At 51.7% G+C, this 15,729-nt stretch overlaps 1 protein-coding gene across 3 annotated transcripts in view; it reads left to right on the top strand.

Annotated features, from left to right (window-relative positions):
• Cdh22 (cadherin 22) overlaps positions 1 to 15,729 on the top strand; it is a 123,273-nt gene that overhangs the window by 23,863 nt on the left and 83,681 nt on the right. Inside the window, exon 1 of one of the 3 annotated variants that reach the window (XM_040732787.1) lies at positions 14,857 to 14,877. The exons of the other annotated variants lie outside the window; for them this stretch is intronic. The gene's annotated coding sequence lies outside the window, so the exon portion shown is untranslated. Of the gene's footprint in view, positions 1 to 14,856; positions 14,878 to 15,729 lie in introns of those variants that run through there. 3 annotated transcript variants of the gene reach the window in all.

Raw genomic sequence — 15,729 nt, 5'->3', positions numbered from 1 at the left:
CCACAGGAACATCTTCCATTTTCCATTTAACCACCCGATATTGAATTATAAATAATTCATACACCTGCCAAACATTTGATTAAAAGAACCCAATTCGCACTGCATTTGTCAAGGGGTAAGAATTGCATGTGGTGTTTTTATTTTAATCTGTCCTTTAACTCTTTTACGAATATTTATTTATACTTGGCTGTCAGGTTTTATTCTATTTGCCCTGATTTTATTCGGGCTGTAGCTGGCATTTTTTCCTTTCCCTTTTTATTTTGTCACCTGTGCTTGGTAGTCATGCATTTGAGAACCCAGAGGTAATAAATAAGAAAGGGAGACTCCTTCCCTGCTCTGGTACACTCCTGCCCCACCCCCATCCCCACCCAGTGTCTACAGACTCCTCTGCCCCTGGTTCCACTCCCCACCCAGCAGGCTAATCTGCTTGCTCCTGGGAAGAGCCTAGGTTTTTGGCAGTGCCCGTTTCTGCGCCCTGCCTTCACCTCTCCATGGCTTTCTCCTTCCTCTTTGCCAAGTGCAGAGTAGGTGCTCAATAACGTAATTTTGCATGAATAAATGAAGCAGCGTCATTGAACCATAAGGGTATAGTATCTCTGGGCATAAAAGGAATACGTTGGTATTCATGGAATCTAATGATGAGAGAGGCCAGTGGACCCTGGTGCTGGAAGAGGTCTAAAGCTAGCAGTGTGGGCTCCAGCATCTTGCAAAGGTGCCTCTGATCCTTGGTCCGCTCTTCCTCATCTGCAGAAGGCATCTGCAGCACGTCAGAGATGGGCAGAGGAGTTAATACCTGTGCCCAGCACACAGGCAGCATTGAGAAAATGGTAGCTGCTGCTATTTGATCATAAGTGGTCACCTCCCCTCTCATCTTGACAATAGTCCACCCGCCCTTCCTGCTTCTCCCTGAGAGGGAAGTTTCGGGCATGCGTGATCTTATCCTGAATGCCAAGTGTAGGTCGGCAGATGTGTCTGTGACAAACAAGAGAAAGGGGCGCTGACCGCTTCCCTTGTTGGCTACCTGCCTTTGCAATAACACGCACTGTTTGTCGAAGGGCTTACATGGGTCGGTTTGTGAGTTGACATAAAAACTTGTTTCTGCCAAGTGACTCAGGTGAGCTGGGAATTTGCTGGAGACCTGTGTCAACGCTGTCTGAATACAAAGGTACAGGATGTTGCAACCCGAGAAAAGCTGTCACAGTGACAGCAGCCAACCGGCAAAGGGAATCTTTGTTTTCTTTGCAAAACATACTCTTTTTAAATTTTTTATTATTGCATTTTATTTATTATTTATTTTTTGAGCAGAGTCTCTCTATTACGTAGCCTTGGCTACATAATATGTAGATTCACCTGTCTATGCCTCCAAAGTCATGGGATTAAAGGCATGCTCCACCACACTTGGCTACAAAAACATATTCTTATGTTTTTGGTTTTTCAAGACAGGGTTTTTCTGTATATCAGCCTTGGCTCTCCTAGAACTAGCTTTGCAGGCCGGGCTGGCCTCAAACTCACAGAGATCCATCCGCTTCTACCTCCCTAGTGCTGGGATTAAAGGAGTGTGCCACCACTACCTGGTGGCAAAAACATATTCCTATGCACATAGTTTCTTCTGATACCAGCACCAGGGAGCCTGAGACAGAGGACTGCCTGAGGTTTAAGGTCAGCCTTACTATATAGTATCTACATTTAAATTTAAAAGGGCCTTCTGTCCAGTCACTCCACTGTCCCCTGAGGGACAGCATGGGGCTGGCAAGATGGCTCAGTGGGTAAAGGTATATGCCACCAAACCTGGGGACCCGCCTCCAATTGCTGGCATTCACATTGTGGAAGGAGAGAATGGACTCTTGGAAGTTATCCTCAGCCATGCATGTACCTGTATGAATACATACATGTGCACACTAAAATAAATGCTCTATCTTTTTAAATGTAGCTCCAAACAGGTATGTTGGCACATAGCTATAATTGCAGCTTTGAAACACTGATACAGAAGGGTCTTTGTGAGTTCCAGGCTGCCTAGCAAGACCCTACCTCAAAACATCATGTAAGAGAAGGGAGGAAGGGAAAGAGAGAGAGGGAGGGAGGGAGAGAGTGAGGGAGGGAGGGAAAGAGGGAGGGAGAGAGAGAGGGAGAGAGGGAGGGTGGGACTGAGGGATGGAATGACAGAGGAAGAACTCATGAACTCTGAGGAGTGAAGACTAGAAGCAACTTGGCCCTTTCCTTGTCACCTCCCAGTCTTGCCTTGTCCCCACTTCCCCAGGAGCCAGGACTGTGACAAGCTTCTGTGTCATCTTGTGCCATTTTTAGACTTCGGCACGCATTCCATGCACCCACAGCATATAAGTAGCATTGTTTTATGTTTCTTAATGTAAATGCATTCATCCTGGGTGTAGCACCGTGCAATTTGCTTTTTCTCTTCCAATGATGTTTTGAAAGCTATCTGTGTTGACGTGTTTAACTCTTCCATCTCGGTGGCAATACCGTCCTTGTGAGACAAGGCTCCACCCTCTGTCCACCCACCACCCCACCTTTCCCTTTCTTATCCACAGTACTTTGGGGACCGTTGTTTGTGACTGTCATCTGTGTTCAACACATCATTTTCTCCAGGCTCAGGGACATGGCTTTGTGCATTTTCCTGTGTGTGTGCACGTGTACGTGTGTGTGTGTGTGTGTGCATGCGTGTGCATGAGTGCATGCGTGCATGTGTGTGTGTGAATGTGGTAGGGATGGGGGTGGCATAGATGCCAAGGCATCCATGTATGTGGAGGTCAGAGGACTACTTACTGAAGTTGGTTCTCTGTTTCTATCATAGGTATCCTGGACATTGAACTCAGGTTCTCAGCTTGGTAGCAAGCATCTTACCCCACTGAGCCATCTGACTAGCCTGACTGACTGGTGGACTGATGGACTGACTGAATATGTAACTGGGGGTGGCCCTGAACTCCTGACTTCCACCCCATAGCACTGATTACAGGTGCAAGGCACCGTGCTGTGGTTATGCAGTTCTGGGGATCAAGCCCAGGACTTTGTATACTCAGTGACTCTACCAGCTGAGCCGCACACCCTGCCATTTCTGAAGGTCTCAGAGGAGAATGAATGCCCAGGTGCAGCAAAGCTGCAGGGTCTACTTCCTGCCGAAAGGCGTAGGAGACAGGATAGTACCTGGCCCAGCCCTTGGCTACCCTCAGCCCAGCCCAGCCCCTTCCCGAGCAGTCGCCTTGTCTTCCACTCCAGAGAGTTTAAGACAAGAGCCTCCAGGAAAGCAGGCTGGGTGGGGTATGCGGATGACTCCAGGAAAGCAGGCTGGGTGGGGATGCGGGTGACTCCAGGGAAGCAGGCTGGGCGGGGTGCGGGTGACTCCGAAGGTCAGTCTGTGAATGGATCTGCATCATCAGGGCAGCCACCAGGGTCCCATCTGTGGCCCAAGGGATTGAAACAGGGACCTGGAAACAAGGGCTGGGGTCAGGGGTCATCCAAAGAAGCAAAACTTGTCACTGTGCCCCAAAAGCTACTCCCAAGAGGGACGATCTAGAAGATGGTCCCCAGAGAACCCAGCATCCCTGTTCCCATGATCCTGAATCCCCTGGGACTCTCCAGTGCCTCCCACCTCAGTCTCCTGCACACTGAACACTCCTCTCCCCCCCTCCGGGCCCCAAAGTCCCCTCTCTCCCCCTTCCCACAAAGCTTGGATTACCAAGTTGTCTTGTTTCTCTCTCCCACTCACTGCTCAGTCAGCCCGCCACCATCTGCTGCCCCCTCCTCATCACAACCCCCCCAAGGTCACCGGCCTCCCTCTTGCTATCGGGAAGGCTCTGTCCTCACTGCAGACCTTTTCTCCCCTCCCCTGGAGCCTCCCCCTCCTCAGCACACCTCCCCCTCCCACCCCTTCCCCCCTCTCCTTCACCCACATGCCTCTGTCATTTTCACCATCTCTCATCCTCTACCAGCCCTTAATCTGTTTCACATTTATTACTTAAAAAATACACAAATAAATATAGAGGAAAACAAATAAAAATGACTTGAAGCTCCGCCAACTTGTGACTCTCTTCCTAATAATGTTTCAGAGCGCACAGATGTGGCCTGCGCGCCGCACATAGGGCATTGGCCCTTTCTCTACAAAGAGGAAGGAAGGATGAGAGAATGGGTGCCTCCCAGACTGGCTAGAGGTGGCCTGTGTTAGTGTTAGCGGCCTGTGTTCACTCGCCAGCATTCCTGACTGGCTAGAGGCGGCCTGTGTTAGCGGCCTGTGTCCACTTGCCAGCCTCCCTGACTGGCTAGAGGTGGCCTGTGTTAGCGGCCTGTGTTAGCCGCCTGTGTTAGCGGCCTGTGTCCACTCGCCAGCGTTCCTGACTGGCCTTCCCGTGTCCTCCACAGCAGGGGCTCCCAGCCTGTGGATCGCATATCAGATATTTACATTGTGCTTCACGATAGCAGCACAATTACAGCTATGAAGTAGCAACGGAGATAATTTCTCTGCTGTGGTCAGGGGGTCACCACAACATGAGGAACTGTGTTAAAGAGTCGAAGCCTTAGGAAGGCTGAGAATCACTACTCTACAGGGATCTTTCTAGCAGCCTGTTTGGGGGATTGACCACCTCTCCATCTTGGGTTGGAGATTTCAGTCTCCCCCTCATTCTGGCCCCAATCTATCTTGGCTGCTGTTGGGCAGGCCCCAAATCCCTTCCTGCTGACCATGATTCCAGGCCACTTGACCTCTATCTGATCTTCTGTGGGGGAGCCTGCGCCTCCCCAACTGAACGCATACTCCCCAGCCCAGTGTAGGTCCCCCGAGAGAGACCCTTTCTGTCTCCCCCAATCATCAGATTGAGTCCTGGGCACATGGCTCAAGCCTGGGCTCCACTTTCTTTATCTGTACAGTAGAGGGGGTAGGGGCCGGGGAACAGCTCAGGAGTGAAGAGCATGTATTGCCCTTGAAGAGGAATGCAGTTTGGGTCCCAGCTCACAACCTCTGTAACCCAGGTCAGGGGATCAATACCCCCGACCTCTTTGACCTCCTGCACACATGCGCACCCCCCCCACACACACAGACATTCATGCTTCAAAATAAAATCAAGCTTTTAAAAGATAAAAATAAAGTAGAGGAGGCAATGGCTCTCCCTCCCAGTGTGTTCTAGGCGGGTGGCTTGGAGGACACAACCCTGTCCAGCTCCCATAGCAGCCCTTCTGAGCATGTGGTCCTGCTCACCGTGCTGGCGGAGTAGTTGTGCTGTTACCCAGAATCCCTCTTACTCCAGCCTCCCACATGAGATCCATCACAGTGGCTGTCAGTTCTCCCAGCCTGGCTGACGTGACAGTCTCCCACCCAGTCTCCCTGGATCAACTCGGGCCCCTTCTGAGGGCTCTCCTTTGACAGCTGGAGTGGCCCTTTAAAAGGGAAATCTAATCACTGTCACTCCCCTGTTGAGGCTCTCCAGGGATCACCAGCGTGAGGCTAAAACCCAGGACACCCATGCTCAGGGTGCAATGCAGCCAACACCTCTCCAGGGTGCCTTGCTGAGCTGATGTGACTTGCTGCGATGTGCTGAGACCCTCTGTAGACCAGATCAGTGACACCTCTGTCCTGTGCCCTGTTTGTTTCAACTAGAACAGGATTTTACATCTCCTTTAAACTTTTCTCTCTGCTTCTGGTCTTTGCACATGCTTTTTCCTCGGCCTGAACCCCTTTCCTTCCTCTCTCTCTCTCTCTCTCTCTCTCTCTCTCTCTCTCTCTCTCTCTCTGGTTTTTATCAAAACAGGGTTTCTCTGTGTAGCTTTGACTGTCCTAAAATTTGCTCGGTAGATCAGGCTGGCCTTGAACTCACAGAGATCTGCCTTCCTCTCTCAATCCAGTCCACACGTCCCACAGATGTCACTTTCTTTTCTTTAATTACTTCTTAAATTATTTAACTTTTTACACATGTTACTCCCAGCTCCCTCCCCTCCTCCCCTGCCCTCCCAGTCTCCCCAACCCCCCACTTCATCCCCCCCCCTCCACTCCACAGGCAGGGTAAGGCCTTCCATGGGGGGATTTTCAAAGTCTGTCACATCATCCCGGGCAGGGCTCAGGCCCTCCCCCATGTGTCCAGGCTGAGAGAGCATCCCTCCATGTGGGCCAGGGATAAATATTGATCCACTATCCGAGGTCCCACAGATTGTCAAGGCCTCCTCTCTGACACCCAGGCTCCTGGGGGGGGCTGGGGGGGGGTTCTGGATCAGTCCCATGCTGGCCTCTCAGTCACTAGTCTGGGGTCCATGCACTTTGCAACTGGGTTCCAGGAGTTCAGCTTGGTGCCCAGCTGTGGGTGTCTGCCTCTGCTTCTATCAGCCACTGGATGAGGGTTCTAGAATGGCATATAAGGTAGTCATCAATCTCATTATCAGGGGAGGACATTTAAGGTAGCCTTAATGCCAGTTGGTGTCATTCTTGTAGATGTCTGAAAATCTCACTAGTGCCAGATCTCTCCTCAAACAGACAATGGCTCCTTCTGTTATGGTATCTTTCATCCTGCTCTCCTCTATTCTTACCCCAACTCAACTTTTCTGCTCCCTCATGTCCCCCTCTCCCCTCCTCTTCATCCCCTCTCTTTCTCCCATCTTCCTCTCTCCTCCCCTCCCCCCCTGCTCCCAATCCCCTCAGGAGATCCTGTCCCATTCCCCTTCTCCGGGTTACCATGCATATCTCTCTTAGGGTCCTCCCTGTTTCCCAGACTCCCTGGGGTGGGATTGTAGGCTGGTACTCTCCTGCTTCATGTCTAAAATCCATATATGAGTGAGTGAGTACATAACCTGTTTGTCTTTTTATGACTGGGTTACCTCCCTCAAGATGGTTTCTTCTAGTGCCAACCGTTTGCCTGCAAATTTCAAGATTCCATTTTTTTTTCCACTGAGTAGTACTCCATTGTGTAAATGTACCACATTTTCTCTATCCACTCTTCAGTTGAGGGGCATCTAGGCTGCTTCCAGGTTCTGGCTATTATAAATAATGGAGCTATGAACATAGTTGAGCAGATGTCCTTATTGTATGAATGTACATCTTTTGGGTATATGCCTAAGAGTGGAATTACTGGATCTTATGGTAGACTAATTTCCGTTTTCCTGAGGACTCTCCATACCGATCTCCAAAGTGGCTGTACAAGTTGGCACTCCCACCAGGAGTGGAGGAGTGTTCCCCTTTCTCCACATCATCTCCAGCATAAACTGTCCTTGGTGTTTCTGATTTTAGCCACTCTGACGGGAGTGAGATGAAGTCTCCAGATGTCACTGTCTAAGATGGTTTCCTACCCGCTGCTCTCAGAGCAGCCTAGATACCATTTAGCCCACCCTGATTTCTAAGTGATGGGATCTGGCGGTCCCTTTCAGCCCTGGTTTGTTTCCCTCCTGCCACACACAGCCCCTTTCCTAACAGGCGGTTTCTCTGGAGGTAAAGTACTCATGCTCCCAGTGCCGCGTGTTCAGCCTCTGGCACAGAGCACTCAGATGTTGTAGAGTCCCTTATGAATTCAGATGCTCAACAAATATTTGTTGGTCACCTTTCTGTGGCAGAGACTCTATGTCCTAGGAGCATGTGAGTGAACAAACAAACAAGGATTTCCATCCCAGTGACACAATGTGCCATAGAAGAGAAACAAGGCAGACACAGACCACAGAAGAGGAGCTGCAGGGATGACTCCACAGTTAAGAGCGCTTGCAGCTCTACCAGGGGACCAGGGTTCAGTTCCCAGCACCCCCATCAGGTGGCTCACAACTGCCTGCAACTCCAGCTCTAAAGGATCTGAGGTCTTCTTCTGGCTTACATGGACACCTGCTTGCATAGACATCACACACACACACACACACACACACACACACACACACACACACACACACACTTAAAAGAACAGTAATAGCACAGGCCAAAAGATGATCAGGGCTGCATAAAAAACAAAACAAACAAAAAAAACCCAAACAAACAAACAAACAAACAGAAAAGAGCAAGAGTATTGAGGGAGGCTTGGAGAGAAGGAGGTTCCTTCTCTAAAAGGTGATGTTTGAACAAGGGTTTTCAAGGCCAGGTGCATTGGCGTACTGCAGACATTAGGGGAAGAGCATTGAGTCAGAGGGCTGTACGGCGCCAAGGTCCCCAGGTGAGAACAAGGTCAGCAAAGCTGGCCAAAGGAGGGAGGGAAGAAGGGGTGGGGCTGTGGTCACAAAGGTCAGAGGGCAGAGCATGTAGGGCCTTGTAGACATTCTGTCTTTGACTCTGAAAAGAACAGGGCCATTTTCCCCTGACAGCTCTACTGAGTATAATTTACATACTATAAGATTCACCCATGTAAGTGCACACGTAATGATGTCCAGTAAATTGCTCTCGGCACCTGCCACCGCCATCCATCAGGCTGTCCCTTTGCCCCTTCCAGCCCATCTCGTCAGCCCCACCCCCACGACCAGTCCCAGGCAACACGGACCTGCTTTCTGCCTCTGCGGAGTTGCCTTTCTGGACATTTCTAAAAGGAAGGCTTTCAGTTGGCATGGCTTTGTTCTGTCTTTTGGCTTTTCTTCCTTCACGGAGCTGAGTGTGTTAGAGATGTCGCCATGTCGGCTCTCAGAGGGCCCCTTCGTGGGGACAGACCGCATTTTCCACACACACCCACCGTCATCACAGAGACATGGTGTGTTTCCACTCGTTTTGACTGAACTGGGATGCTGTGCCTTTGTGTGGACTAACATTCCCCTTGTCTCTGCTGTAGACACTTTGGAGTGGAATGGCTGAACGGCACGCAAACATTCCTGTTGAACTTTTTAAGGCCTTGCTTTCAGGTGGGCCACCATGTGGCGTTTGCTCTAAAATGAGTGGGTGGAGGCCCCTTTCCCTGGCTTATTAACATGATTAAGCAAAGGTGCCCAGCGGAGGGCAAAGTGGGCCTGGCACCAGTAACCCCGCCCATGCTTAGGCTGCCACTAACGGCTTCATGGATGATCTGGTCCAGGCCATCCCAGCCTGTGAACCCAGTTTGCCCAGCCCTGGAAAGGTGCCTCGCCCCTTCCTTCCACGGGGACCAATCACCAGATAACTTCCACCTAGCCAAAGCATGAAAACCTCCAGTTTCCGAGAAGCAGTCGCATCAGGCACGGACTGTTGGAAGCTGTGGAGCCCTCTCCCCCCAGGGAGATGACAAAATTTTCTTTGCAATTAAAATTCCTTTGAAACTGGGACCAAAGAAAACGCAGAGCAGAAAGCTTTTCAAACGGAAGGGAATGCTCGTCTGTAGCAATTACCATGCGTGTATTCCAACAGGCTGCTTCCTCGTCCCTCCTGCCAGCGGCAGCAGGGAACTGCCCTGCCTGGGCTCTGCTTCTGCGTTCACCCAGGCCCCCAGGCCCCTTTCCTAACTAGCCTCAGTGCAGGCTTTGGTCTACATGGTCCTTTTCCTGTGAGACACCCTTCCAGCCCAATGAATGGCCCGTCTGCCGTGTGTGTTTCCCGAGTCCTTCCTGCTACCACTGCCTGCCAGTGCCCCTTCCCTCACTGCCCACCGTCCTGCCTCTCACCACCCACCAGCTCTGTTGGAATCTTGGCCTGAGCGTGAAGAAAAATGCCCTTAAGGAGTCAGGATGCACAGGGCAGTGGTGGCGCACACCTTTAATCACCAGCACTAGGGAGGCAGAGGCAGGAGGATCTCTGTAAATTCGAGGCCAGCCTGGTCTACAAAGTGAGTTCCAGGACAGCCAGGACTGTTACACAGAGAAACCCTGTCTTGAAAAACAAACAAAAAAGAGCTAGGTCGTTGTCATTCTAACTTCATGTCCTTCATTCAATCAACAAACAGTTATTTTATTTATTTTTTGAGACAGGGTCTCATTTAGTCCAGGCTGACCTCACCCCCAGACCTATTTCCTCCAGCTCATTCCTCCCCTAAAGATCACAGAGTTTCCTGAAGTCCTACCAGCTGGGGACCAAGTGTTCAACCCTGCAAAGGACCTTCAAGTTTGCTTGTTTTTGAGATGAGGTCTCATGTACCCCAGCCTGGCTTTGAACTCAGTATGTGGCTGAGGACAACCTTGATCTCTTGATTCTTCTGCCTCCAACTCCAGAGTGCTGCTGGATTCACCGGCATGCATCCCCATGTCTCATGTATACAGTGCTAAGGATCAAACCCAGGACTTCCAGCATGCTAGGCAAGCACTCTTCCGATGGAACTCCATCTATAGTCCGACAAATATTTATGAAGCCATTAAAATATGCCACATGTTGTGTCCAAGCCGTAGAGATTAGCCATCTCGGTGTTTAGAAACCGAGCACCGAGGTTTGGGGACAAACCCTTCAGCCAAAAAGAGCTCAGAATGCTGGATAAAATACAAAAAGCATCTTATTAAAGCATCAAAGAGCTGACAAGCCAGCCCTTTGTAAGGAATTACCAGGAATTATTAGGTCAAAACTGAAGGGAAAACAGAAGCCAGGGCGCTAGAGAGCAGAGAAGCAGTGTTCACCCTCAGGACATGGGCTGATCCCAGGAAATGTGAATTCAGTTTTTAATGATCTCACAGACAAGGGGAAGGGAAGCCCAAGTTCACGGTCGGAATGAGGAGGCAGCCATGCTGGAGATCCTCCCAGGAGCCACTGGGGTCTCGAGGGCTTTGCCCTAGGGGTACAAAGGAAGCAGCTAAGACTCTCACCTGTGCCAATCAGTCATCCAGCAAACCCAGGGGAGTCAAATGCTAGTGCTTTATAAAGAGAGAGACACAGACAGACAGACAGACAGACAGACAGACAGACAGACAGACAGACAGACCACTGTCTGTGACGGGCTTCAAGTTCTCTCTTAAGATAAAATTAAAATGCAGCGGTTAACAGGAAGTTGAGGATAACCAGACATGTCAGAGAGCAATACAGAATGAGCTGAGCAGACATGACACCCTCGCCTCTCCTGATGCACAGCCCACGGGGAAGACAGATGACACTCTTCTCCAGGACATTCACAGCACTGCTGTGCCTCAGTTTCCTCTGCCTCTCAGCAGCTTTGCCGTCTGCTCTATGGTCAACTCCATGACGCAGTGTTTTGGGTAACCCTCAGCCCCCTGCTTCCTCCCCTTCCTGCTTTATCCCCTCTCTGCTTCCTCTTACGAGTCTGTGCCCGGAGCCTACTCCGTCTCTCCTTCCCGACCTCAGCGTCATTCAGCATTAAATGTCACCTGCAAGCTAAGGACGCCTTGATTTATGTCCCCAGCCTGGGCTCGTCCTTGGAGTTCTTTAAAGACTGTCCCTTGCACCTGCCTGCTATACGTCTCCGTAGGCACATCTCAGGAATGCGTCAGGCATAGCCTACCCACACGCTTGCTCCCACCACAGCCTCTGTTTCTCTTGCTAAATGCTGCCAGTGTCCACTGTGAAGCCATAACCCCGAATCCCTGGTCGGAATGGAAGTGGGAGGCAGAGATGGGCCAGGTGGTCAGGTAGAATGAAGTTCAGGCAGGAAAGTGAAGGCTGTCAAGTAGAGCTCCCAGCCTTCCGGCTCAGACCACTGGTCACATACTGGGGTCATTCACTGAGGTGACTTTGGGCTTGCTAGTGTTGAGGCCTAGTAGAAGCCTCCTAAGTGAGGTGGCCATGGAGCTCACATTTCAACTTCAGACTCAAGACCAAGAACATTAAGGTTGGCAACCATCATGGTGTTGAGGGTAACTGAGGCCATCTGTCTGGATAGATTTGCCCAGGAATGAGTGAGGTGTTTCGCCGGGCACTGAAGAGGCTATGGTTTGGAAGGAGAGCCAGAGGCATCATGGGAGAGGCAAAGGGTGCCAGCTGTTCTGTAAGGTTTCGAATACGGTTGAGGATGGGGACCGTGAAGACTGGGGACCGCTGTTGGAATGGGTGGTCATGGATGACCTCAGCATGCTCAGAGTGAGCTCCTGGTGGCGATGGGTTGATGAGTGCATGAGAGATGAGGCAACGAGACAGGGGTCTTGCCGGCCTGGTGAGTTCTTGGTGAGAGGTCTATTTCGGCACCTAGTCTGAGGAGACATGGACCATCGTGGTGGCTAGAGCTTCAGGGTGGCAGCTCTGTGGGGCCAGGCACACAAGACGACTGCTTGATCTCTGAAAACTGGGAAGCAGAGACTAAGGAATGGCTGTGCTCATCTGGCTTTCCTTTTCTACTTTTCAATTCAGTCTGGGATCCCAGGACACCCGGAAGTAGTGTCACCCTTATTGATAGTGGGCATTCCTTCCACAGTGAATCCTCTCTGGGACCTCCTTCATAGGTGTATCTCCCAGGTGACTCTGAAGTCTAGTCAAGTTGGCTGTGAAGATGGCCGTCACATCCGTTAGGATCCATCAGTCCGATCATGAGGGCAGACAGAACACCTCTTACTGGTACCATATGGTCCCATCTCTCCAAATCTCATACTAGGGGACCAACAAGTTGGCTCAGTGGGTGGAGGTGCTCACAGCCAAGCCTGACAACCTGGGTTTGATCCCTGGAATCCATATGGTGGGAGGAGACAGCCAATCCCCTCAAGTCGTCCTCAAACTGCCGACAGACAGACAGACGAAATGTAAAGAAATCTAGAGAGCCTTGTACTGGGGTCAGGGTCAGTGTTTCATTGTATGTTCCAGAAGTGACCCACCATGTTCACAGGTAGCCTCAGGGAAAGGAAGATCTCAGAATGTTGGGTGGGCTTTTGGGAAGCCTCAGTTCAGGAAGGGGAGGGCTTTGCTACAAAGCAGGAGCAGGTGCCTGTCCTCAGACAAGACAGCAGACAGGCTGGGGCAAAGACAAGACTACAGGTGGGTAGGTGTTACCTTTAAGTGTGGGCGGTCATGTTGCCAGGTTGTAGGTGGCGCACTCCTGAGTGAGGACTCACAGGGGCCTCCTCCAGGGTCTTGGAACTAGAGGTGAACCCCCCTTCCAGCAGCTACTATACTCCCCTTTCACTCTCAGACTCTGATCCTTTCTCACCCGTGGAAAATAATAATCACGGCTCACCTGGTTCCGGCACTTGACTTTCCAGAGAATTACTTTTGTATTTGCCGTCTACTTAAGCTTTAAAAGAAAAAATCTTGGAGGATTTTCCCCCCACTTTACTGAAGCTCAGAGAGGAAAAGCAACTTTCCTTAAGTCACACAGTTGGCAGGAGCTAAGTTAGGGACCCAGTGTAGCCCCAGTGTGACTCCCACGTGGGTCCCACAGCCCCGCTTCTGCCTTCTCTATAGCAATGAGCAGATTTGGGGGCTCCCCAAGCATCGCAGGCAGTCCTTACAACAGAGACCCATGTGTGAGTCAGTTGGCTTGCCATCAACAGCATCCTCCGGAGATGGCTACCAAAACCCATGACTGCCATACGCAGCTTTAAACGCAGGAAGGAGAGGATTAAGCCTCGAAGGGAGTGCCAGGCTTGGCTTGCTTTCCGGCTCCAAACTGAGCAGGGAGATTAAGGAGAAGAATCCTTATCTGCCAGTTCCGTCTCTTGTCAGGAGAGGAAAGGGAGGACCACCCCTCAGGCCTGGCACCCCAGATGGGACCTGGCTCACAGTCTGGAGGGCCCCTGGGCCAAACTGGATTGCAACCTGCAGTTCCAAGCATTTAACCTGCAGTCATGAGACCTGGTAGCAGCATCCCTGCCCCCCTGCCCTCCCACCCTTTGCCTGTCTGTTTGGGACACATGCAGGTCAGTGAGAAGGTTCCTGGTTCTGTGATGAAACCAAGGCTCAGTCTAGCCCCATCTCTCCCTCATAGCCTTCACTGGGCTGACACATCCTCCCCAAGACTTTACACAAGCAGTTTTCTCTGCCCATGATTCCCTTCCCAGGGCTCTCTATGCAGAGCTCCTACATAACCTTCCATGACAGATCAAAGGTCACCTCGTTCAGAAGCCCACAGGAACTTGTATGTTAGCAGGCTGGATTGAACTGATGCCTGTGGTAAGTTTCATTTGAGAGATGGACTGGATCCTGGTCCTGCCCTCCAGAGGTCCAGGGCTGCAGTAGAATAGGAACTTAGAAGCCCAGAAGTCTCCAAGGGGACAGTCCCTGGTGGCACAGTCCGGGTGAGGGAGCACTTAACTCAGACCAGGCCCCGGGAGAAAACAGGTAGCCATGTTCCCTGGAATGGCATACATTCTTGTGTCTCCCTGGCACTCAGAGCAGAGTGGCAGGGACCGTGGAGCCCCAGGTAGAAATGTGGCTCGAACATCAGACTGTGTGATCTTGGCTAAGTCATTTGGCCTCTCTGTGGTTCACACCCATGGCACTAGGGGCAGGAGCTGCCTCAGGGTGCTGTGTGAGAATTCAGCGGCTTTTCATGTGGGATTCTCAGAGCAAGGGCATCACACCAATGGATGGCAGGCTTGCCGAAGCTCTTTGTTGGCGGATCCACGCCCACTGCCACCTCACCCCGATTCTCGGTGATAGGTTTCCAATTCTGATATTCTGTAACGCAGTGAAAGGGAGGGGGTGATGGTAGGGGGTAGGGAGAGTAAGGCAAGAGTGAAGAAACCGCCAGAACCAAGTGGAGAAGACCTGGATTGTTCAAGGCAGTGTTAGCCAGAAGGCAGAGGGCCCTGAATGCTAAAATAATGTCAGCAAGGGCAGCTGACCTAGTCCATCATTAGGTAGCTGTGCTAGTCATTGGAGAAAATGCTCTCGCTGCCAAGGAGGAACTGGTCGCTGGAGGAGCGTGAGCAGTGCCTGAGATCTACCGTGGCTGTCCTGGCCCAAGACTGCCAGAACTGGTCCTGGAGCCCTGGACAGCAACTGCAGCTGTCCAACCTCACAGTCCAACCCCCAGGTGTTCAGAAACTGGGGACACGGGTGTCACCTGTGCCAGTAGCGGACAGGAAGACAAGACGTTGGCCACTGCAGTGGGCCAGCGATGGTGTCTGTGCCATAGTGACGGGGAAGACTGGGTAAGTGGACAGATGTACTCACTATGGCTAGTGTTTGTGCTATCCCAACCCTAAGTTTCGGAAGCCACACTCCTGGCCTTTCCTCTCCTCGTTGAGGAGGCGGTGGCCCAGCTGAAGCCTGGGGCTGCGGAGGCTCCAGCCTGCAGCCTCCCCAAGGAGCCTGCCATGGTTACCAGCTGCCTGTGAGGAAAGGCTATAAATCCTGAACAGGCAGGGGTGGGGGGGGAGCCACGTGGGGGGCAGGAAGGGGGGGCATCTAAGTGGAATTGAATCTTGTTTAAGGAGGAGACCCACGCCTCCCCGGGCCTGTAATTTACTGCGAGGTTGACAAGATGAAAGCGGAATGTTCAGTGGCATAATCGCCGGGACCTCAGGGAGCTGTGGGAGATGAGCCGCGAGGCCAGTGGTGGCAGCCTGGCTTTGAGAGAGATCTGGGGCGCTGATCCTGCTGTGAGCTCAGCAGGCAGCAGGCCTGGGGCTCCCTCCTCTGCGACTGGCAGGCCTGGCTGGCTAAGCCCTGGCTCAGGCTGCATCCTGCCTGCTGTCATCTTTAGAGCTGAGGTCACGTCCTGGGTTTGTGGTAGATTTGATTCAGTGGAATGCGCCACCCAGCATGCCCGTGACTCACAGCTGCAGACAGTAGGCACTGAGGCCTTGATGAGGAAATGCTGCAGCTACAATGAGCCCCTGACCCCAGGCCGTTCACGTGTCGGGCAATCCAGCGCCTGGCAGATTCAGAAGCCAGGCCTGGCCTGGCATCAGACCCCCAGAGGCCTCCATGGGACCTGCTGTTATCAATTGACACACAGAGCTCAACTTCAGGGCCTCTTCCAGGCAGCTGACCCCACGTGC

Source organism: Mesocricetus auratus, unplaced genomic scaffold (assembly GCF_017639785.1).
Source record: "Mesocricetus auratus isolate SY011 unplaced genomic scaffold, BCM_Maur_2.0 Super-Scaffold_100028, whole genome shotgun sequence".
NCBI classification, from domain to species: Eukaryota; Metazoa; Chordata; class Mammalia; order Rodentia; family Cricetidae; genus Mesocricetus; species Mesocricetus auratus.
Note: the sequence above shows the minus strand (reverse complement) of the source record. Positions and strands in the feature narration are given on the sequence as shown.